Source organism: Elephas maximus, chromosome 16 (assembly GCF_024166365.1).
Source record: "Elephas maximus indicus isolate mEleMax1 chromosome 16, mEleMax1 primary haplotype, whole genome shotgun sequence".
In the NCBI taxonomy this organism is placed as follows: Eukaryota; Metazoa; Chordata; class Mammalia; order Proboscidea; family Elephantidae; genus Elephas; species Elephas maximus.
In genome coordinates this window covers 27,605,287-27,631,282 of record NC_064834.1, presented here as the reverse complement: position 1 = coordinate 27,631,282, position 25,996 = coordinate 27,605,287, and the positions used below count along the sequence as shown (strand labels likewise).

Genomic DNA, 25,996 nt, shown 5'->3' with positions numbered 1-25,996 from the left:
TCACCTATCCTTTCCTGACCTCATCCTCCAAATGGAATTTATTACTTTCTCCTTGATGTCACCGGAGCCCTGGTGGGACAGTGGTTAAGCACTACGGCTACTAACCAAAGGTCAGCAGTTTAAATTCACCAGCCGCTCCTTGGAAACCTTATGTAGCAATTCTACTCTGTCCTATAGGGTCACTATTAGTTGGAATCAACTCGACATCAACCAGAATTTTCTTTTTTTTATGCCACCAGTGGATCCTGCATTCACTTTTATTTTAGTATCCTTAACACATCCTACGTGAAACAGTTTAATGTAGCTGGCTTTGGACCAGTAATTGAAGGCTCCCCACTACGTACCATCTGCTGAATGAACTAAATCGAAAGGAATTCAATCACCGTCACATACCTTATTAAGCACACCTAAGTTGGGAACCTGGGTCATATACTCTTCTTTGGATGCTAAAGAAATAAAATCACTAAATGTCACTTTTTATGTTTTACCTTTTATGGTTGATTAAACTAAATAATTCTGACAGTATAATATCAGGTCAGGCAATGTGTCCTCATTTGTCATTTTCTTCTATAGGATCAGTCACTCCTCTATGTGACAACTATGAAATTCCACTATGACGACCATTTTGAGTTTACCAGACCCAGGGTGCTCTCATTTTAAAACAGCTTTTGAAAATAAAGTCTCTTCTATTAATTTTATTTTGCTATCATAATATTTCTGCAAGCTGTGCCAGGTATCTCATTGCCATTTCATAGATAAAGAGTTTGGCTGTTCTAAGATAAGACAGTAAGTTAAGAGGACTAGATCAGAACACAACTTTACTGGCTTTTAGTAAATACGTCTTTTTTTACATCATCCAACCAACCAACTAGTTGCCATCAAATTGATGCAGACTCATGATGACCCCAGTGTATTAGAGTAGAACCGTGCTCCATAGGGCTTTCAATTGCTGATTTTTTGGAAGTAGATCATCAGGCCTTTCTTCTGAGGTACCTCTGGGTGGACTCGAACCTCCAAACTTTTGATTAGCAGCCAAGAGTATTAACTGTATGCATCACCCACAGACTCCTTTAACAACCTAGAGATAACGGCTATAGGATGTGAATACACACACACACTTCATATTCCAAAGAAAAATAGAGAAAAACACTTCCTAATATTAATTTGTATCTTTATATTCCTAAGCAAAATACAAAATATTTACAGTGTTCCAACAAACGAATCCTATAATGATTCTCTCACATTTATCTTGGTGACTCAATACTAAACACATCTCATGAGAGACTTTATACCCAGATGACCTAAGCCTGTTCTACAATCTTCTAAAAACACTCAACACCAACATATATTTTTAAGGTCATTAGAAGATATATCACTATAAAAAAAATTCAGGCTAAATTTTATGTTAAAATAATTCCATTTTTAATTAGGAAATATTTAAAATACTTGAGGGAACTTGCTGCAACAAGGTTTGGCAGGTTGGATATATTTCCCATCTTAAATGCTTTGATTTGACCACACCCATCAATGCTGCAGTGTGGGTCACCTGGAACACCCAGACATCCTCCAAAACATTTGCTTCAGAAGGAAATGGAACATATACATATGTTATTTAAAAAAAAAAATACTGGATCCTTTTTCCAGAGAAAAGGCCTACTCATTTACAAGAGAACTCTTATTTGACATGTATCTGCTCTAACCAGGAAAATTCTGGGCAAATGCTAGTCACTAAATTGGTAGAGATAATTCAACGGGACATTTATTTAATGTCAAGTGCATTCAAGACAGCGTACTGAGTGCCTCCCGAGGGAAATACCAGGAGGTTCAATGTGGTCAAGGGAATAGGGCAAGTATATGATAACTTGAAAAAGAAGCAGAATGTGTTAAGTGTCAACCCAGAAGATGGACTGACTTCAAACTAGGGTGAGTCAAGAGAGTTCGAGAAGAGGGTAAGGTCTGGGTTGGACCTTCAGTGATGGATAGGATTTCACCAAGCAGCCTGCTGTAGAAATGCTTTCTATATGGGCAAAGGATAAGCATCAGAAGAAATGGTTGAATTCAGGGACTGGTAAAAACTCCAGTTTAGATGAAGTCAGTTATGAACGAAGTAAATGGTGACAGGGAAAAAAGCCTGTGGTGTGGGTAGGGGTAGGGTTGTGAGGAACATCAGGCCCCTGGGTCAGCAATGTGGATTTCCCTGAGCAGAAAGTAGGAAGCTTAGAAGGTACTGGGCACAGTAATGAGGAAGGCCTATTCATAAATCATGCTCTGGCAGCAGTGAGGGGAGTATGGAATGGAAGGGAGATGGGCTTGAGGCAACACTCAATACTTTGCTTTGAACAGGATAATCTTAGCAAGGGAAAAAGAACACAGCTGAGAAAATTTCAAGGTAGTCTAAGAGAAAAATAAAATCATACCGATGTTAAAGGATTCCACATAAAAGCTCAATGATTTATAACCAACCAAGCTATTGCTCACTTCAATCTGGATTGCACTGCATGGCTCAAGATATCTGTCTGGGCTGTCTGTGACATACTGTATTCAGAATCATGGTGGAGCCTGTCATACACTTCAGGCAATGTCTCATAAACATTAGCAAAGCTGACAGTTTTCCTTGAGACCAGAGTCACTCTGCCAGGCATTAAACTAATCATTTGTGCTGTGCAGCTGTGACCTGCTCCCTTGGGAAATCAGAACAGCACCTTTGCAACATTATCACCCCCTGCTGAGACAATGTAAAAGAAGTCAAGGCTGAATCAAACCACTTTGCACAGCTTCACTGTCTGGAGGATGTTGGACCCCTGCCTTAGAATGTCGGCATGTACATAAACATGTCTTCAGAGTGGTCTGCTGATAGCAGTCTCTTTAAGAACACATACTCAAATCAATCTCTTCATAAATAATAAATGGATTATGAAAAAATTTAAATGCCTGATATGTTCAATGAGTAGTTGAAATCTTTACCTTTTCTACTATAACCAATCATTGTCTATGTGTCCACTGGCTTGGCGTACATTACGTTGGCTCAAGGAAGCATTTTTAAAAGGCACAATTATAACTAACAGTCTTAATATTTAAAATATATCTGAAGATTTTGATTATGAATAATGAAGTAGAGTGCATATTTTCTCTTAAATAGCTATGAACTGTAATCCTATTTCATACATTAGCTTTTCTTTGTTACAGATGTACAACTGCCTTTTTCATTGGTGGCACGCCCTAAAACCAAGTCAGTTTATAAACCACAACGGATCAAAAGCAAATCCTCACCCTAGGGAATTACCTTTTTTCTTTCATTTCAAAATGTATGGGAAAAGTTAGGAGCACGTTTTGAAACATTCACATTGAAGAAAACCAAAATGCATTTATAGATTTACAATAATCACCTATTGATATTTTGAAGACTCTTCAATATACACGAAAATAAATTAATTTTGTAAATCATAATGGGTGAATTAGACATATGGCTGTACGACTGCAGAGTCGAATGCAAATCTTTTGTCGGCCATAAGCTGATCAATAATTAAAATGGAGTTCACCTCCATGCTATAATTTTAAAGTGTGACTACAGGTTTCCCTATCTCCCTAAAATATCTGTTAAAGCTAAACATCTATACCGTAATAATATTCATTAGTAATTGTACCCTGTTGATTAACAAGCCTTCTGGAAATTTTGAAGGGGAAAAAAACACACCCACCCACATAATTAGGTCTGTGTTTACTTAATAATCCTGAATACCACTATGAAAAGCACACCACTTCAGTGAAATCTAAATAACTGTATTTAACTGTTTAAATATTTTAGTAATGTATCCGAGTTGTGATTTTTTTCCCCAACACAGAACACACCCATTAAACGACCCGGAAAAACAAAAGCATTCAGATTCTAGCAGCTTCTTAAAGTCTAAAGCCAATGTCTGAAAAATCCAGCCTAAAGATCACTTCCTCCCCAGAGCCAGAGAACAATGCAAAGAACATGTTGCTTATTCACGTCTTACCTTTTTTCCTTTCCTTTTCCTGTGAGCAGGTTTTGCATTTTTCTCCTTTGGCTCTTCACTCATCTTTCCTTTAAATCAGGTGAGTTTATAAAAGGCAGGAGATCACCGCCTGTATTCCAACATTCAAAACCACGACAAAGAGTCAAAGCATTGAGACCAAAGTCCATCTACGGGTGCTCCCCAGGCAGGGAGCCGCTGCTGAAACCCAGCCCCTGCTGCTGCCAGAAAGACGCGGGCTGCTAATGTAGCCCTGTTCAGCTTTCCTCAAGAAGAAACGGGGTGTTCTCTACATCAAACAGCCAATTATTCGGCTCAAAAAATCAATACCTTAGCCTTTCATTTTTAGCTAATCATTACCCTGAGATAAGATCTTGACAAGACTCTGTTGCTTATTCCTCCACAGTGATTCCAGCCTGTAAATGGTGAGAGAGAGCGAGAGAGACACACACCCTCACACACACCCACAGAAATAAGCTACAGACTGCTGACAAGTCTCTGAAGCCTTCCCAGAGGATGATTTGCTGTTTCTTGCAGGCTAGGAAGCTGAAAGTAAATTGCTCTCAGTGCTGAGAGCCTCTGATACTAACACATGTGCTGAACACATCAGGGCATACCGGAGCAGGAGGCAGTCTGAGGGTGATAAAAGATCAGGTTACTGCTTCGTAAAAAACACTCAATGATTCCAACAATACAAGAGACCAGCTACTACAAGAGAAACCACTAGTTCCACTTTCTTGGTGATTACTCTCCTATGTGATAAGCAGAAAGATGGGCAAGTTGCCAACCTTTACCTAAAGCTTTCTAATGAAGTGTTAATTATAAAAAACCCCATACCCAATTTGTCATTATTCATATTTAATTATTGGTTTCCTTCTGTGGCTATACCAACAAACAAACAACCCTCCAGAATATTCAGGAAATACTAAGAGCAAATTGCTGTCTATGAGGCAGAAGCATTCTGTGCTTCTTGCCTGTGTTTAAGGCAATGCAGGTCTCAGATCACATTACACCCTCCACAGCTGCCCTGACCACACAGCATGTCCACACTCCATACTGCGCTCCACCCTGAGGCCCAGATTCAGGATAGTTTCTGAGTACCTGAGGGGCTTCACTTCTGGTTGGAAACGTTCTCACAATACCTTCCATCCAGTTAAACCAAGGTGAATTGCTACCAGCAACTGTCATTTAAGCATCTTTGGAAGAGAACCAGAAACATTCTGATCAGGAAGAAGCAAGGCTCTAGAAGATACCACAGACAACCACAAAGATTGAAAAGAATCACTTTGAGGAGACAGCTGACACAGTTTGAGCGCAGGAAGGGGGAAACAAGTGGGAAGGGGAGAAGAAAGTACGGAGCTGGGCCAGAATCATCTCTAGGGGTGCAGAGCCAGAAATAAACCATGTTACTTCCCCACGCTAACATTTTTATTCAGGAGAAACTGGATGAAAATTAAAATAAAGCATGGCCTCACAGGGAAAAGCAAGTCACAAGGACTAATTTTCAGTGATGTGTGTGGGAGGAATTAGCACTGGTTCAAGGAAACGATGCTAAAATATTGAACCCAAGTGACAGATCTGTTTATCCTCAAATATTCCCCATTCTTTATGTATCATACAAAGGGCATCTGTATCTACATGCTACTAGCAATCCTTTCCCTACACTGCAAACTACCAGTCTCACCCAGAAAGACTTGAGCATGAGGAACACGGGGGATGGTTTTCCCATCAGGGAGCAGGCCAACGACAGGGATGCAAGTCACCCCTCCGAGAGCCACATGGATTTTCCAACGGTGGGTTAGCTACTGGAGCTACTTTCTACTGTGAGGTTCACAAATTGTTGAATTACAATAACATACATTTCAGTAAGTCTGGTGTGGCCACAATTCGGAATGGCGTTAGGCATCTAACCCTCATGTTCCAAGTATCTGTTCAGATACTGAATTCCTACCTACCTACACTTCCCATCCTCTGCTACTGTTCCAGAAAGTTCATTCCTCCTGTCACTCCAGAAAAAGTAGAAAATCATAATGTGGCAGAATAAGCCTTTCAACTTCTTTGGTAATTCAACCTTTGCTCATCTTCGAAATGTAGGGAAATCGGTACCTTTCGTGCCTCTACGATTGGGTTTGTTAGCTGCGTGCCTTTTGAGGGATAAGGATGAAGTCAGTGCTTTATGCAATGCTTTATAAGCTGAAGAGTCGAAGCAGGTAGACGAAACTCAGACTTTCTCACCAAAATCTTGCATTCTTCACTAGTCAAACAACAGTACGAACGGCACCACCACCTAGAGGAGATTCGTGCCATCTTGATTATTAGTGTCTAAAGAATATTGGGTTTAATCACCTCCCCGGAAAATCTTTATCAACAACTACTTACTGAGTATCCATAAGGTATGAGCCTCTTTTATAAATGTACAAAAATTTAGATTAAATTTAGTCTGTTTGTGTGCGAATTTACAAATCAACGGAAATGACAAGACATACAAAATACAACTAACGTGAAAATGCCTGGCCAAGTATATAACAATAGGAATGTGTTTGGGGAAAATGTCGTTATAATTACATTTTAAAACTGCAAAAGTGTGTTTAAATTGATACGAAATTTACGGAACTGATGGAATAAAATTGAACTGACAGGAAATGAATGTATTTGTAACAGAGGATAATTATTTGCCCGTTTCTTTGATAAAATATAATCTTGCCTGTATTCACTTGGACGTACAATGCTCATATTACAAGCTAAAGTGCTCTCTGCTGGCTGGATAGAAAAAAAAAAAAAAAAAGGACTTTGAAGAAAAGATTCAAACCAAAACCAAACCCAACCCAGTGCCTGCTGTTGAGTTGATTCCGACTCACTGTGACCCTGTGGGACAGAGTAGAACTGCCCCATAGAGTTCCCAAGGAGCGCCTGGCAGATTCAAACTGCCGACCCTTTGGTTAGCAGCCACAGCACTTAACCACTACGCCACCAGGGTTTCCAAAGAAAAGATTATGCGGCAAAATTCTACAAAAGATCATTTTAAGTAGGAATTATCCTTACTGATGAAGAACTCATATAACCAAATGAATAATATTTCAAGATGTCACACCGTATAATCAGATCACATAGGAAACTCAGTTTTAAACATTAATTTTAAAATACCACAATTTGTATATTTAAGTAGCAAATGCATCAATTCAGTAAGAATTTAATAATAAAAATATGTGATTTCTACCATATTTTATGTTCATTTTCTGTAGCTTGATAAGTTTTAGGCTTTTTAAAAGGAACACAATTCTATCTCTAAAATTCTATAAGTCAAAAAGAGCTTCTGTTAGAGTTAAGGTCTTAAACCATCACAAAATTAACAGTAACTTTATTTTAACCGTGTAAAATATATTTTTTACTTTTTAAAACGGACAAATTTCATGTAACAGTTGAACAGTTAAAACAACTTAATAAACAGAAAAATCAGTACTTATTATTGTTTAATGGTGTTTCTCTATACTTGTACTCTAGAAATACGTGTTCACAGATTGTTTTCAATATGCCTGAAGTAATGTCTGCATTTTAAATTAATATTGCTCTGGGTAAAGAGTACTTTGATTGATCTAAAAACAGTCTAGGGGTGATTACTTGTTCTAAAAATGTTAAATGTTAACTACTTTCCAATGGTAATCTCTCTTTCATCCAAATTACCAAATTTCCCTAGCTCTTAGGGAAGTTACATTTCGCCTTTAAATAAATCTTAGAAGCTAAATACACTGAAGTTACCAATACAGGATCAGAACTCACTTCTGTCATCTTACCAAAGAGGAAAAGATAACTGGATTATAATGTTTCCAAACAAGACTCCATAGAATTGACCGCCTAATCAGAGTTTATTCCAGATAGAAACGATCATAAATTAGTTGATACAGATCTACCAAGACGGTTCTATTTTTAAATCAAATAACTCGCATAAGAGGACAACAACCAGAGCCAAGTTAAGTCTCGCAGAACAGGTCTATTTTTAAAATGAAAGTGGCCAACCATAGGAGAAACGGCGGGGCTGGGGTTACTAGGAAGCCAATTTCTTTAAGTTCTCCCTACTCTGTACAAAATTTACTTGAAAACACTAATATGAAGTAAAACATTTTTACTAAAATGAAGTACATTATATTAAAGGTTAAAAAAAATTCCTTTTAAGTTCAGTGGAAATACCTATATGAATAAACTAATTTTATTTTTAAGGCTGGAGACATCATGACATACTTACTGTAAATTACACTGCTGGTTGGCAAGCTAAAGAAGTTGCTTAATCTTACTAAGAGCATTCCCTTGATATCATTCCTCAGTCCTCAATGTTTAAAATACTTTTAAACTTAAAGATAAAATGACAGGCAAATGTGCTGTTTTTTCTGGAAACTACAGAATCTCTAGAGCTGAATGAAACACTGACAAGGACTCCTCCCTTCATTTACCTGTGGCCCTGGCTCAGAGGTAAGCCGCTTCCTGAGGTCACCAGCCAGTTAACAGCAGAGATGGGCCCAGAAGCATTTCCACTGACTCCTCCCCCAGAGTGATTTCTTTCCACTACACCAGCATCTCCCAACGTCCCAGAGAGTGTAAAGTGAACCCCAGTGAGATGTGAGATGACACTGAGTGGTAAGCAAACTTTAATAGTTATGCATTCACATTAAATTAAAGAAAACATATATATATATATATATAAAACTAGGATTCATGTGGTATATCTCATGGAACCTTCACTATGGGTTTTGATACTTACCTTGCCCCACTTGGTGTGAATGCAGGCCGAGAAAGAAACAGGAAAAAAGCATGTGACAGGAAAAAGGTGGCAGCTTCATAAGCCAAAAGAGCCATTCTTCCCACACTTTTGGGGTTGCCTTCAGATAAGGACTGTCCTTGGGAGGTCCCCACCACTGCACCATTCCTGCTTGCCCAGTGCCTCAAGTGATATGACCAGAGTCCCTAAACGTTTGGGTCATCCTAGTGAAATTCTACAAATATGAAAAAAGTATCATAGTGGAATTTTATGTATCAAAAACATTATGCTTTAGAAAAAGCCCAAATGCCCATTAATGGATAAACAAAATGTGGTGCCTAACATGATGGAACAGTACTCTGCCATAAAGAAAAATGAAGTCCTGATACTCACGTGCCACAATGTTGATGAACCTTGAAAATATTATGCTGAGCGAAATCAGTCAATCGCAAAAGACAAATATTGTATGACTTCATTAATACAAAACACATAGAATAGGCAAATGTATAGAGATCAGAGTTGAATAGTCATTACCAAGGGCAGGAGGGAAGGGGAAAGGGGGAAATCTGTGTTTAGTTAGCGTTGAGTTTCTGTTTACTGGGATGCAAAACATGGCAACTGATGTTGGTGATGGTTGCACAACATGAAGTAATTGATTTCATTGAATTGTACAAGAGAAAAATGTTGACTTGGCAGATGTTATATTACTATATTTTTATAATAATAAAAAAAATTACGCTTTATACAATGCCTCACAGTTTTAATGTGAATGAAAAACATCTGAAGAAACATGCCCTATGTATTCAGGATTCCAGTCTTCCTTGAGTCTCGTATTGCAAAGTGTCAATACAGTGACATTTGCACAACTGCTTAGAGCAACCAACAATTTAGGTCGGTGTGGAGCATGAGGAGAGACAAAATGACACAGTGATTCAAGCCCTACGTTACTGTCCATTCTCAAATGCCATTTATCCAATGGCCACCAAAAAACCAAATCCATTGCCACTCAGTCAATTCTGACTCACAGCAACCCTATAGGACAGAGCAGAACTGCCCCATAGGGTTTCCAAGGAGTAGCTGATGGATTCAAACTGCTGACCTTTTGGTTAGAGCTCTTATCTACTGTGCCACCAGGGCTCCAATGGCCATCAGCACTACTATTTATTAATATTTTTTAAATTGGGTGTTTAAACTGGCTTTGCAGTAAGCAACAATATCTGCAATCATGGCTTTAGCATGCTCGTTACAATTTTGGCAATGCAATGGAACCCTTCAGGCTGGTCCATTACAGGATTTTCCTGTTTTGTAATGGATGTTCTTTCTTTCCAGATTATTCAGCCATGTGCCTGTTAAAATATAAATGATATAATCAAAGTGGATTAGTAAAACAGGGAGAGACAGAATGTTCTAAGAGATACAGTTGGTAAATGGGTGGTTTGCTTTGTGTTGTTGATTTTCCTCCCTGAACCTTTTGAATTTCAGAGGTGTGAGTTTTTGAGGAGGGTGATTTTCTTTCATTAGGCTTTTTAGTCTAGTTCTTTTTAGAGAACTGGGGATGGACCAATGAGTCATTCCTTTGATCTTCCTTATATCCATGTGTTTTATTTAAGAACAATAAAAATCCTAAATGATTTTAAAAGAACCATTGCGACAGATTCTAAAGCCATTACCTTGCTTTGCAAAATGTAATCTCTAGTAATGCTAATATTAAAATGATAAAGAACTACGGATGCTTAAATTTAGTCCACACCCAAATGGGTTCAGTAGTTCTGCTGGGTTTTCCTTTACAGCTATGGGAACACACAAAAGACAGATACAGCTCTACTGGTTTCCTTTTTATCAAATATCCACCGAAAATAGCAGCCTCTTGACTCTCCACATTCCAACCAAAGTACTAATATTGAGACCTGTATCTTTCCATCTACTAAAAGGGATTGTTAAAAAATACATATATTTTTAAAAATTTAATTTAAGCCATATCTCACAGCATCTCAAAACTTTTTATACTAATGCTAATGCAACCTTGACTAAAACCATCACGCTCCAAGAATGAGTATGCCTACATCTATCTCTTCTACCTGTTACTGCATTTTGCTTAGTCATTATTGGCACAAATGCCTGAAATCATTTTTTCATGGAGTAAGAGAAGTAATGCGCTTGAAAGATATTTCTGGAGGGAAAAATCAGAAATTAAAGGAGAAAACACAATGTAAGAGGAATTCGTCATTGAAGTGTCGTATGTGGAATGAAGATCATGAGAGTTGTTCTCGGAGGGTCCTGCCTTACCTGCCATGTGGTCAAAGATAATACTGGAATTAAAGCCAGGCCCAGGTTCCAGCCAATGATATTTTAATCTTGTTAGGATTAATCCTCAGATTACTTAGAAGTAATAATTATAAAGTTAAGGTAGCATTCTTAATTTTAATTAAGTTATACTGAGTGCCACCCAGCACTCTCAATGTGTCATGGCCCTTGACTCATATATTCCTCCAACAAAATAAGAGCACAAATTCCTCTGGAACTAAGGGATTCTAGGGCAATGTCAATCCTCTTATAATCATCCTTGAATTATTTAAAATTGATGCTTTTGACACAAAAACATGCTCTCTAATTTTAAAAGGTTTATAAATTTAAGACATGGTAAGATGATTCAGAAAATCACATCAGAGCAAGCAGCGAAAATGGCATCTCGTCCCTCTGGGGTTTACAGTATCAATTTAAATACTCCCCAGCAGTATACGAGGATGTGTGTTTACTTACACTTTCACGATCATGAGTTACCATCAATCTTCTGTAATATGTGCCAAATGACACAAGAAAAATGATATTTTGCTGTGCTTTAATTTGCATTTTTTGATTGGTAGAAAGGTCAAAGCTCTTCACAACTACTAATCATTTTCATTTCTTTTTTTTTTTTTTTAATTTTATTTTCATGACTGTACTCAGTCCATCAGGATAATCAGCGAAAATGAACTTATTTTTAGGTCTAAGAAACAGGACTGAACAACATACAGTCTATTCTAAATTAAAATGAGAAATGACTAACTGGGGAATCACACCTGATAGCTAAATCAGTCTATAAAGTCCTTTTCAGACAAAAGCCGGCAAAATACACCATTTTTTTGCATGTCATCTTCAGTTTACTCCAATCCAGCACTGCTATTATAAACATATTCCAATTTCTGCTTCTTACTTCCTAACCCCCTCTATATAAGATTAAAAATTACAATAAAAAATTTTCCATATAAAGTTCGCTTGAGATAACTTATCTTTACGGTATGATTCTAATAAACTCTAATCTAATTATTCTCTGGGAATATTCACTCAACATCTTACAAAGTTATTGAGAAAGCTCCCCAAATAATGAACTTTGGTAGGCAAGTGCTCTGTGTTACTAAACTATGGAAACATGGGCTGTAAAAAAATTTTCAGTAAAGAAAATCCAACTTTTATACTGACTTTAACTTAAAAAACAGAACTATGCTCATCCAGAAACTGAAGATACTCCCTGAACAAGTGACTAGAATGCCATCACGGGGAATCTAACCTCACCCATCTGACCAGGCCTTTCTCAGGCATGAAGGGTAGGCAACAAACACAAAGAAATGACTTGAGGCTTGTCTTTTACATTCATAGTGGAGAAGAAATTCAAGGAGAGTCAGATCTACATCCAGGCAAACTTTTGAAACACCTTTGAAAATGCCATCTCCCCAATATTGTGGCCTAGTACAGTATTCTGAAATTTAATAAATGACTGACATGTTCACGTGTCATCAGTTTGAACCATCAATCCGTTATAAAATTCCCCGTTAGCTTTTGTTTTGTTTTTAGCCAGTAAGCTCCTGGAATAGAGTTCATACCTAAGTACTTAGGACAGGCTCTAGCACAGAAGAGGTGCTTCAAAACTACCGCCTGAATTAACAAACGACAGCACCATGGAGCCCTCAAAGCTGTCATCGAAATGTTCACAGAACTCTGATTAAGATTCAAGGCATGAAAATGTATAACAGGTATAAAACAAAGTCATACAGGTCCTCTAATCTACATCTTCCCTGAGGCATTTCAACTGAAGTTCTAATTATTTCCCGAATTTTCCTTTATTCCTCTCTTTTGTCTGAGATTTAATGATGCCTTAATAGAGTTTTCAATCACCTCATACGCATGCGAAAGCTAGGTAATGAATAAGGAAGACCAAAGAAGATTTGATGCCTTTGAATTATGGTGTTGGCAAAGAATATTGAATATACCATGGACTGCTAGAACAAACAAATCTGTCTTGGAAGAAGTATAGCCAGAATGCTCCTTAGAAGCAAGGATGGAGAGACTTTGTCTCACACACTTTGGACATATTATCAGGAGGAACCAGTCCCTGGAGAAGGACATCATGCTTAGTAAAGTAGAGGGTCAGTGAAAAAGAGAAAGGCTCTCAACAAGATGGACTGACACAGTGGCTACAACAATGGGCTCAAGCATAACGACAAGTGTGAGGCTGGCACGGGACTGCGCAGTATTTGGTTCTGTTGTACACAGGGTCACTATGAGTTGGAACTGACTCGACGGCACCTAACAACAACAGAGTTAGACTTCGTTGCTGTTGTTAGTTGCCAGCCAGGCGGCTCCAACTCATGGCGACCTTGTGTATATCAGAACGAAATGTTATCTGGTTAATTCAGTTCAAAAGATATTCATTAAGCCTCTAGTATGTGCCAGACAGAGTGAAGGACTGAGGAGGCAAAGATCACTAAGGCCCCACTGGCTGGTATCTGCACTGGCTTTAGGTCACTGCGGCTCTGTTCAAGTCTCTTGTCCTGGTTCTCCATTCCTAAAATAAGCAGGAGTTGAATGAACTACATGATCTCTAAACTCCTTTTTTAGTTCTAAAATTCTCTGATTCTGTGATTATAGCAGCTAGCATTGCCCTAATGAATACAGAAATTAGTACCTTCAAGTGAGGTGCTGCCATAACAAATACCTAAAATTGGCCTAGCAGTCAGGCGGCAGGCAGCAAGGAAACCGACGCCAGAGGCTAGAACCTGCAGATCCACGGGGGGTACTGTGGCAACATACTTGGTAAATCTCACTTGGGTAACTTGGAATGCAGACCCCATGCCTGCTCAGCCTGTATGTTTTGTGTGTGTTAGTTGTTATCTGTAGCACTTAGCAAGGTTTTAGAAGAAAGAGATAAGCTAAGGCAAGAATTACGAGAAAAAACCATGGGATAGAGAAAGTCCAGAGATCTGGGGGTTTGCAGGGCTGGAAAAGCCAACAGCCTCAAGACCCCAAAGAGTAAGAAAGAAGACTAAGAAAGGCTGTGAAGGGCAGAGGTCCATTGAGACTTAGTCCTGGAGTGAGAATCAGATTAAGAATATAGTCTTCTCTCTACTATTGTAACACCAGCTACTATCTCAGGTGGCCATGGAGTCAATTGTGACTCATAGGACCCCACGTGTAGAGAGTAGAACTGTGCTCCACGGGATTTTCAAAGTCTGATTTTTTTGGAAGATCACCAGGCCTTTCTTTTGAGGCACCTCTGGGGAGACCTGAACCTTTTGGTTATCAACCGAGTGAGTTAACAGTTTGCACAGCCCTGGGACTCCTGGCCAGCCAACGCTAAATGAGAGGATTCCTTGGATAGCACAAATGGTTAAACACTCAACTATTAGCTGAAAGGCTGGCTATTCTAACCCACTCAAAGGCTTCTCAAAGACAGGCCTAGAAATCTTCTCCTGAAAGGTCACAGCCTGGAAGACCTATGGAGCGGTCCTACTCTGTACACATGGGGTTCCCATGAGTCACAATCAACTCAACAACAACTAATGACAACACCTGAGAGAAATAGCCAGGGGAATAAGGAAGCAAATAATAATAATAATAGTAAGGTTTGACACTTAAATCTTGATAGAGCTTTGGGTGACGTTACTGGCACATGGAGCTAACTAGAAGGGTATAGATCAGAACTTTACAAGGTTTTGAAGAATTGTGCTGCTAAAGAAACCACAGCCTGTTCTAAAAAAGAATTTGCCATATGAACGTCTTCTTTGGTGAAGTGTCTGTTCATATCTTTCGCCCATTTTTTATTTCTTGGATTATTTGTCTTTTTGTCAGAGGTGTTGGATTTTCCTATAGATTTTAGAGATTAGATCTTTGTCAGATATGCCATAGCCAAAAAATTCTTCCTAGTCTATAGGTCCTCTTTTTACTCTCTTGGTGAAGTCTTTTGATGAGCGTTAAGTGTTCAATTTTTAGAAGATCCCAGTTATCTTATCTTCTGGTGTTTGTATATTGCTAGTTATGGTTTATATCCTGTTTATGCCGTATATTATGGTTACTGTTTTCAATTTGATCCCATACGATAGATCTTAAAAGAACATAATGCTCAAGGAAGACATTCTTTAATAGTTAAGCTAAATTATTGTTTAGTTGTAAGAAGACTTCAGGGGACATTTTGGTTTAAGGTTTAAGACTTAAACATCACCTCAGGGTAATACTTTCAATGGTTCATCTAGCCTCCATGGCTCCAGAAAGTATGTATTCCATGAAAATGTGAAATTCTGTTCTGCATTTTCCTCCTTTTGACCAGGGTTCTTCTATAGAATCTTTGATCAAAATGTTCAGAAATGGTAGCCAGGCATCATCTAGTTCTTCCGGTCTCACGGCAAAGGAGGAAGTTGGTCATGGAGGCAATTAGCTATACATCCCATATTCTCTTCCTATTCCTAACTGTCCTTCTTCCTCTGTTGCTCTAGGTGAATAGTGATCAGTTGTTGCACCTCAGATGGCCACTGCAAGCTTTTAAGACTCCAGGCACTATGCAATGCACTAGGAGGTTAAATAGAAGTACTAAACATAATATAAGGCCGATTAAGTGTGATGTCCCATGAAACCATGACCCTAAAGCTCCAAATCAAGGAACCAAACCCCATGAGGTGTTTAATCGTACACAAGGAGCCTCAAGGAGGCCTGGTAGCGCAGTAGTTAAGCGCTTGGCTGCTAACGGAAAGGTTGGCCATTTGAACCTACCAGCTGCTCTGTGGGAGAAAGACATGGCAGTCTGCTTCTATAAAGATTTACAGGCTTGGAAGCCCTATGAGGCAGTTCTACTCTGTCCTATAGGGTCGCTATGAGTTGAAATCAGCTTGATGACAACCAGTTTTTGCTTTTTGGCAAGCAGCCTCAGCAGTTACTCTTTCTTTTCTTTTCTTTTTTTTTTTTTTTTTGGTCACTGTTATAAATATAACTATTACACAGCTTTTGCTGATTCAACTTTTTACAGGTGTACTACTTATTGACAGCAATTACAATAATTGACTATGCAACCCCACCCTTAATCAATCCAATTTTTCCATCACTGTAAACTGAAACTCAGTACTCTATAACCAATAATGCCCTTTTCACCTTTCTTCTTGCCCCTGTATTTGCCTGTTCTTGTCTTTTTACATAAGTGAGGTCATATAATATTTGTCTGTTGTGATTGACTTATTTCACTCAGCATAATGTGCTCAAGCTCCATCCATATTGTAGCATATATAAAGATTTCATTTCTCTTACTGGATAAGTAGAATTTGATTGTATATATGTACCAAACCCAAAAACCCAAACCCAGTGCCATCAAGTCGATTCCGACTCATAACGACCCTATAGGACAGAGTAGAACTGCCCGATACAGTTTCCAAGGAGCGCCTGGCGGATTTGAACTGCTGACCCTTTGGTTAGCAGCCGTAGCACTTAACCACTACGCCACCAGGGTTTCCATATACATACCACATTCTGTTTATCCATTCATCTGCTGATTGGCATTTAGGTTGTTTCCACCTTTTGCTATTGTGAATAATGCAACAATGAACATTGGTGAACAAACATCTGTCTGAGTCTCTGCTTTCTTTTGATTATATACCTAGGAATGGAATTACTGGGTCATATGATAGTTCTGGAGCCCTAAACTGGTTAAGTGGTTAAGAATTCAGGCTGTTAACCAAAAGATGGGCAGCTACCTTATAAGGGTCGCTATGAGTCAGAATGGACGAGACAACAGGTTTGGGTTTTTTGTTTGTTTGTTTTGGTGCTGTGTATATTCTCAAAGAAAAATAAATAATTTTTAAAAAATTTATCAACCAAATGCTATGTGTACATCTTGATTGTATTGATTCAATCGAGCTGTTTAATTAAAAAAAGAGGCAAGTGTGTAAATATGAACCTTGACTGAGTGATATTAAAACTATTAAATGTTAAGTTTGATACGATATTTTGTTAAGTATACACACTGAAATTACTTCTGTATTGTTCATGATTCTAAGATTATGATTCCTGGTAAATAAGAGTAAAGCTATTTATGAAAACAAAATTAGTCATCGTTAATAACTGTTGAAGCTGGGCTAAAGGTTACATGAAGGTTCATCGTCCTATTCTCTCACTTTTTGCATATATTTGAAATTTTCCATAATAAAACGCCCAGGGAAAACAAAACACAATATTAACCTCCTATGACTCCCATAAATGGCATAAGCATGGTCTATTTGATAAGTTACTAATAGCCTTTTTTTTTTTTAAGTTTCAGGTGGCATGCCAACATGGATTATCAACCATATAGAGGACAACTGAAGTCACAGATGACTGTGGCATGAAGCATGATAAAACTATGGCAACACATGACACAAAAAAAGAAAGTCCCTTAATCTCCACACAACTGGTTACATGCCATAGTCAACCATATGAAAATGGCAGAAAGAAATAAAGACATTGGTACTTCCATTCAGAAAGAAAAAAATCCTGTCATTTTTTTCCCTTTCAACAAGTATTTTGGGGAGGAAACAAAAAGCTTTAATCTTATGGGTAATTCATCACAACTATTTTTCAAAAAGCCCTATTTTAACCAATAACCCTGGTGGCATAGTGGTTAAGTGCTACGGCTGCTAACCAAAGGGTTGGCAGTTTGAATCTGCCAGGTGCTCCTTGGAAACTCTATGTGCAGTTCTACTCTGTCCTATAGGGTCACTATAAGTTGGAACTGACTTGACAGCACTGGGTTTGGTTTTTGGTTTGGCTTTTAACCAATTTCCTTTCAGTATCATGAAATAGCCATCGATTTTCCTCCCAACCAATAACTAAAGACATAACCTTCCTTTGAGTTTCCACAATTTAGCCCTTACCCTAAGAACTGTGAACTGCCACTTGGATTTTCGCAGACAGCTGACATGGTCTTTGAACCACAAAGTCCTTTTTATGTTTACTCTGGATAAGCTTTGTACAAAACACGTATTGAGAATGCCCTTTAAATTAACTCCAATTCACTCTCATTCTATACTTCTCCTTCTCGTTGAGGATCTAAGAATAGTCCAAAGCTGTTTAGTGAAGAATTCATGGCCAATTTTTGGACTCCACTAATGTAATTTAGCCCTGACCTGTCCACTACTGTCACCACTAGCCACACGTGGCGACTAAACACTTGCAATATGGTGAATGTAAACAGAAATTTATTGAAAATGTAAAGTACACGCTGGCCTCAGAAGACTTCGCATGAAGAAAAGAATGTAAACGATCTCATTAATAATTTTATTACATGTTGAAATGACAATACACTGGGTTAAATAAAATATATCACTAAAATTAATTTCATCTCATTTTACTTTTTTATGAGGCTACTAGTAAATATAAAGTTATAGATGTCACTCACATTTGTAGCTTATCCTACGTTTCTATTGAACAGTGTTGAATTAGTGGTTGAAGATTTTACACAGGCTAAAATTTAGTACATTAAGGAAGCTGGGTTGGACAAAAACTCAGACAGAAAAAAAAAAAAAGGAACAACTTCCACGTGCCCAGTACTTTACCTACAAAGCCTTCCACTACTGTGTGCCATCTAACAATTGCCAGCCAGCAACCTGAGGGCAGACATACCACGTCATATAAAAATCAGCCTGGCACCTTGCTCATAGTCGGTATTTAAGAGATATTTCTTAAGGAAATCTGCAGCAAATTCAATATGAAAGTTAAAAACATTTACATTAGTCCTTACTCTTTGTTCTATATTTGAAAATTATATAAGCTTTTTAAAAATATTAGCTAATACTACTACTGAATGCTTGCTATGTGTTACAATCATTACGTGATTACATCCAAATAACAAGCTTCAAAGACAGGTACTCCTTCCTCCATTTTACAAATGAAGAAATAGAGGTAGAGACATTTAATGACTTGTCCAAGGTTACACAGCTGGTAAGCAGCAGAACCGGTATTAAAAGCCAGGTATTCTGACCAAGCCCTTTGCCACAAGCAATACTGTCTTTCAAATATAAGGCCTTAATATGCCCTGATAATAAGTCAAGAGAAATAAAAAATCGATGCATGCAGATGCAATTCAAGAATCTATCATAGAACAGTTTGATAGTTATCCATCTCCCTTATCCATCACTTCTTAATCACTTGCCAGGAATGAAAAGCACCACCTCCCGGAAGATAACAGCACCAGCCTATTTGGAAGGGGGGATGGAATTAACTATATAACTTCCAGCCTCTTCTAGGGCAGAATGAAAGCAGATCCCATGTTAAGAACTACTTGAAAACAAGACTGGCCAAGATAAATGGAAATACCAATCAACCCACACAAAATATAACTGGAGCTAAGTATTTCTGACTAATAATTTTATTTTATGATATTTTTAGGGTCGATTTTACAGTTATGAAAAACATCAAGAAAGGCTATATTTATACATCTGCAGTAACATCATAAGGACAGTTCAGTAATCTGTCTAGTCTTCAAATGACTCTGTAGTCATTTAGCAGACATGGCATTGGGGAAGGAAAATAACCAGACCTCTTAGGAATTATTAGGCGCTGGATCTGAGCTGGAGACCTGGTGGCACATCGGTAAAGAGCTCAGCTCCTAACCAAAAGGGTGGTAGTTTAAATCCACCAGCCACTCCTTGGAAACCCTATGGGGCAGTTCTACTCTGTCCTATAGAGTTGCTATGGGTCAGAATTGACTCGATGGCAACAAGTTTGGTGTTTTTGGCTTGGTTCTGAGCCAACACTAACTTTGGAGACCAGCAGTCAGGGTGAAGTTTTCTGGGAGTCATGTTATAAACAAGTTGCAAAGATTAATGACCCAATCTACCTCACATGAACTCCAGCAAAACCTCAAACCCATTCTATGGTTATTTCCTCACTGTTTGAGTTTGGAATTAAAAAGAGGCTCTCAGAAGAAAACCCACTGAAGCAGGAGGTAGTGGTTATTTTGGAAACCCTTAGAGCTTCTTCACCTTGTGACCAAAATAGTAATCAAAGTGATACGATATCCTAAACGAATGGCAATGATTAATGATACCATGAAAGCCCTGAAAGATGCAGAGATGGGGTTTCCTAACTTATGCAGAAATCAGATGGATCTTGAAGAGCAGCTGCGGAAATCATATGTTTAATCAGGTGGTAACTACACTTCCACCTGCCATTCCAGACATGGTCTACTTACCGGAAGAAACTGAATCAGCCCCTGGAACCCACTATGCAACCAATGATCTGGCAGATGATGGATCCTAATAAGCAGAAACACCAGGAGCAGTCTGTTTACCTAGTAGAGGTGGCTCTAACCTTCAGTGTCTGGTTTTAGGATTATTTCACAGCATCTATGAAAAAAATCTAGGTACTATGAAAAATGAAAACATCTATACGGGTTTCTGTGCGTGAAATGCCTATAACCTTCAACTCACAAACTACTACAATGAAAGCACTGCTATCTAGCTCATCTATGCTCTCCAAGGATTTTGACCATCTCACCAAGCTACATCAATGACATCACGGTGAGGGGACCTGAAGATCCAGCAGGCATCATAGGTTCTTTAAAAGACCCAAAATGTAGGGCAGTAGCAGATTATCCACACAAGTGCTGGTTGGGTTTAGTGTCCAACAGTGATCAGGGCAAGTTCCACTGGTAAAGTCCTAACTAGAATTTATTCTGGGGCATGACCATGGTTATATAACTCAGCTTGCCCACACTCTCTTGGTTCTGCCATAATTCTAAGCCTCTTTCTCCAGGCTTCTATTCAATTTGCAAGCTGCCTGATAACCTCCAAATTGATTATTTTTCTGCTTAAGTTAGTCAGAATCTGTTGTTTGCAACCAAGATTAATACAGTAAATTATTTTAGATTATAGAATTTCTAAGGCTACGAACTAGAAGGTTAAGACAAAGATTACCATATCTGAGTGCACATAATATTCACTCTACATGCAAAGTAAAGCACAGAGAGATTGGATGGGAGGAGTCAAGTAAATACTTGAGTTCTTTGGTTACTCAAAATGAACTCAGCTTCTTCAAGACAGACAAGTGTGTAAAAATGTTCCCTTTATGTCCTCCTTCAAACAGTTCTGGTAGGTTCTGTGGACTGTTGATTGGCTAAATACAATAAGGAGGTAGAACGGAAGGAAACAGTCTACAACTAACCCAGGGAAAATTCACATTAAGCTTTTCAAAGGCACAGACCCAGGAGGGGAGAAGGATAGAAAGAAAATAGGGAAGTTATTTTTCTTTTGCTTCCCTCTCTTTGGAACCTATTTAGAATTTTTGTTAGTGAAGAGTTATAAACTGACCCCGATGTTTTTGTTGAGATCAACACCACGCAAAAATCTTTAGAGTTGCCACGGACTACAGCAGTACCTAGAAAGGTAACTGATACTTCAGTAAACATAACAATCTTAAGGATCCTTATGAACCTATTAATTAAATCTCACCTTTACAGGTACTGCTAAACCCAAGGAACTGACCAACTTTGTCCTAGCACTGAAAGCATTTTTGTGGCTGTCCTGAAGCCAGGAAGGGAAGAAAGATGTTTCAAACAAACAAATGTATTACTGCCTTATGTAAGATGTTATGCATGGATTTTTTTTTTTTTCCCAGGACTGTCTTGTATTACCTTTAAGCACTCACTACAAAGAGAATCAAGCACTGGAGGAGGGTACTGTTGAAAAGAAAAATGCAGTTGTAGGGTAAATGGCCTCCAAATCCTCACCGTGTAGCAAACAAAACTCTCGAACCCATAATCAGGTATTAACAAAAACGGTAAAAAAAAAAAAAAAAAAAAATCATGACCTTTCAGGTTCCTACTGATTTCTGGGCATTTTCAGTATTTCCACACTTATCGACATGGTTATGCCCTCCCCACAAAGACCAGGTCATTGTGTGAAAGTCACTGTTATGCAACAGTCAGGGCCTGCTAGTCTTAGGCATGGTATTCCTCACACCCCCTGCCCTATGGCACCCCCAGGGGTCTCAGGGTGCACGTGGCTGGGGAGAGGGGGCTCCCCTTCCCTACCACCATGGAGCCTGAGCAGGGTTACAGATGGTGGTTGTCAGGGTTGCCTGAGACCTCCAGAGCAGCAGGGGCCCACCATCACCTGGCTATGCTCCAGGCCTCCGCCTTCCTACTCAGCTAGCCCAGAGACGGGCCCTTGGCAGTGGGCGGCTCCCAGGCCTGTAGGCAAGTGAAGCCCAGCTACCTGGACCCAGCAAAAGTTGTGGAAGTGACAAAGAGGCTTCTTTGGAAGACGAAACTTCCGAGCCCCAGCCACTCCCGAGGCCCAGGCTCTCGCTGTCTCCTCCACCCAGCCACCCCCACCTCCTGCTCTGCCCAGCCTCCCTATCCTCGCTGAGGGGCCAGCCCAGCTCCTTGACACAGCTCCTCTGCCATCCCGGGTACTACCACGTGGTCCATATAACCTGGCTCCCTCTCACAAACCTCGCCTTCCTGCCCCTCTTGCCTGGGCTCCTCCTTAATGGATGAAAGAATAGGATAGTAGATTATTTTCTATTGTCATAGATGCAAAATGTCGGATAACAAGATAGTGGATAAGTGAGGAGTAGGTATATAAACAATGCTTATCAATTTCCTTTAGGATCTTCAAGGCTGGCTGGCCAAATTTCTATTTACTACAAGAAAATTAGTTACTAAAGATAATTTTGGAGCCCTGGTGGCACAGTGGTTAAGAGCTACAGCTCCTAACCAAAAAGTGGGCAGTTCAAATCCATCAGCCGCTCCTTGGAAACTCCATGGGGCAGTTGTACTCTGTCCTATGGGGTCGCTATGAGTCGGAATTGACTCTATGGCAATGAGTTTAAAGATAATTTGGATGAAATTATTCTAAGAAAAATACTCTTGTTCAAACGAACTGCAGTAAAATGCCATTTTTCCTCATTCAAAAAAAAATTTTTTTTAATTAATTTTTATTGTGCTTTAAGTGAAGTTTACAAATCAGGTCAGTCTCTCATACAAAAATTTACATACACCTTGCTATACACTCCTAATTGCTCTCCCTCTAATGAGATAGCACAGTACTTCCCTCCACTCTCTCTACTCGTGTCCATTCGGGTAGCTTCTGACCCCCTCTGCCGTCTCATCTCCCCTCCCTACAGGAGATGCCAATATAGTTTCATGTGACCACTTGATCCAAGAAGCTTGTTCTTCATCAGTATCGTTTTCCATCCCCTATTCCAGTCCAATCCCTGTCTGAAGAGTTGGCTTTGGGAATGGTTCCTGCTCTGGGGTAACAGAAGCTCTGGGGTCCCTGGCCTCTGGGGTCCCTCCAGTCCCAGTCTGACCATTAAGTCTGGTCTTTTTAGGAGAATTTGGGATCTGCATCCTACTGTTCTCCTGCTCCCTCAGGGTTTCTCTGTTGAGTTCCCTGTCAGGGCAGTCATCTTTTGTGGCCGGGTACCATCTACCTCTTCTGGTCTCAGGCTGATGTAATCTGGTTTATGTGGTCTTTTTTGTCTCTTTTTTTTTAGGCTCATGATTATTTTGTGCCTTTGGTATTCTTCATTATTCCTTGTTCCAGGTGTGTTGAGACCAATTGATGCATCTTAGATGGCTGCTTGCTAGCGTTTAAGACCCCAGATGCCACCCTCCAAAGTGGGATGTAGAATGTTTTCTGAATAGATTTTATTATGCCAATTGACTTATATGTCCCCTGAAAACATGGTCTTCAAACCCCCGCCCCTGCTACGCTCGCATTTGAAGGGTTCAGTTTATTAAGGAAACTTCGTTTTTGGTTTAGTCCATTTGTGTTGACCTCTCCTGTATTGTGTATTGTCTTTCCCTTCACCTAAAATGAAACTTATCTACTCTCTAATTAGTGAATATCCCTCTCCCTCCCTCCCACCCTCCCCCCTCTTGTAACTATCAAAGAATATTTTCTTCTCTGCTTAAACTGTTTCTCCAGTTCTTATAATAGTGGTCTCATACAATATTTTCCTTTTGCAATTGACTGATTTCACTCAGCATAGTATCTTCCAGATTTCTCCATGTTATGAAATGTTTCATGGATTCAACATTGTTCTTTGTCGGTGCATAGTATTCCATTGTGCCTCACTCAAATTTTAACCCCTTTATCTTTCTGTTGACAAAAAAATCTAGAGTCTATGGAAAATGAAGGCATATACATGGGTTTCTGTGAGTGAAATGCCTGTAATCTTTGGCTCATAAGCTATTATAATAAAAGCACTAACACATTAAAGATAGATGACCTGAAAAACCAATATCTATTTTCCACATCGCTCCAAAATGCAAATTTGGACCAGTCACACACTTAGATACTCCTACTGAGATTTCTTCCCTACATCCTTGCATTGAGTAAACCACTAATATTCATACAATGATTTACATAATTTAAGTTCATCAAAGAATTGCCTATTTTAATTTTTATATGGAACATGAGAAAAAACAGGAAATAATCCATTTCTCTCTCTCGCTAACCTATCCATCTACCTATATAAATCTATCTCTCCACCTACCTTTCTATCTTTTCCCTTATATTTCTCTCAATGTCTCTCTCTAACGATAGTTATACCAGAAGCTATAGCCATGGAAAGACTTGCCCAATCTAAAGCTAATTTCTGGACTACAACTTTCTATTCAAACTAGGCAATATTTAATCATTCAATGTCCGCTGCTTGGGTCCTTCTGGTGCTTCCTTTGAAAATAAATCTATTTCTCAGTTAAATACTTTAAGAGCTTCTTCTAAGAATCTAGACCACAGCAGGTACCTGAATTTTTTTATTCTAATTCTTTCAAAAATACTTTATTCATTATCACACATTGTGTGAAACAACGTTATTAACTCATTCACTACCATACTTTTTGTATTTTATCTATAAGGATAAAAATATATGCCCATTCTGACACAGACTTTTATCTATAAAAGTGAAATACAGAAAGGGCCACATGAACCAGAGACTTACATCATCCTGAGACCAGAAGAACTAGATGGTGTCCGGCCACAACCCATGACTGCCCTGACAGGGAGCACAACAGAGAACCCCTGAGGGAGCAGGAGATCAGTGGGATGCAGACCCCAAATTCTCATAAAAAGACCAGACTTAATGGTCTGACTGAGACTAGAGGAATCCCGGCAGTCATGGTCCCCAAACCTTCTGTTGGCCCAGGACAAGAACCATTCCCGAAGACAACTCATCAGACATGGAAGGGACTGGACAATGGGTTGGGGAGAGATGTTGATGAAGAGTGAGCTACTTGTATCAGGTGGACACTTGAGACTGTGTTGGCATCTCCTGTCTGGAGGGGAGATAGGAGGGTAGAGAGGGTTAGAAACTGGCAAAATTGTCACGAAAGGAGAGACCGGAAGGGCTGACTCATTAGGGGGAGAGTAAGTGGGGGTACGGAGTAAGGTGTATATAAGCTTATACGTGACAGACTGACTTGATTTGTAAACGTTCACTTAAAGCTCAATAAAAATTATTTAAAAAAAAAAAAAACCCTGTGGGACAGTTCTACTCTGTAACACATGGGGTAACCATGAGTCAGATCAGTTAGTATTGGAGAGAGGTAGAGACAAAAGCACTCAGATACTTTGTTAGAGAAAATGTAAACTGGTGCAGCTTTTTAGGAAGAAAATTGACAGTGTTCATCAAAATTTCAAGTGCCCATGTATCTTAATTTGGAAATTCCAAATCTAGAAATGTGTCCAACAAAAAGATTCACACATATGCACAAAGATATATAAACAAGGATGTTTAGTGTAGGCAACGCTCGTAGAAGCAAAAAACTGTATCCAACCTAAATGTTTGTCATTAGCAGAATATTGAAGAAACAGGATATAAGTGATTGTGGTTACTAGCAATGTATTGCATATAGTAAATGACTGTACTTACGTACAAGGTATTACATGTTATGGAATACTATAAAACTATGGTGCCATTAAAAAGCAAAGAATATTTTAGTTTCATATGTACTAATATGGGAAGATTT

General features: G+C 39.0%; 1 protein-coding gene across 1 annotated transcript in view; it reads right to left on the bottom strand.

The window, feature by feature from the left end:
* The window catches only part of ANK3 (ankyrin 3), a 706,927-nt gene that overhangs the window by 532,993 nt on the left and 147,938 nt on the right, over window positions 1-25,996 (bottom strand). The gene's annotated exons all lie outside the window — the stretch shown is intronic.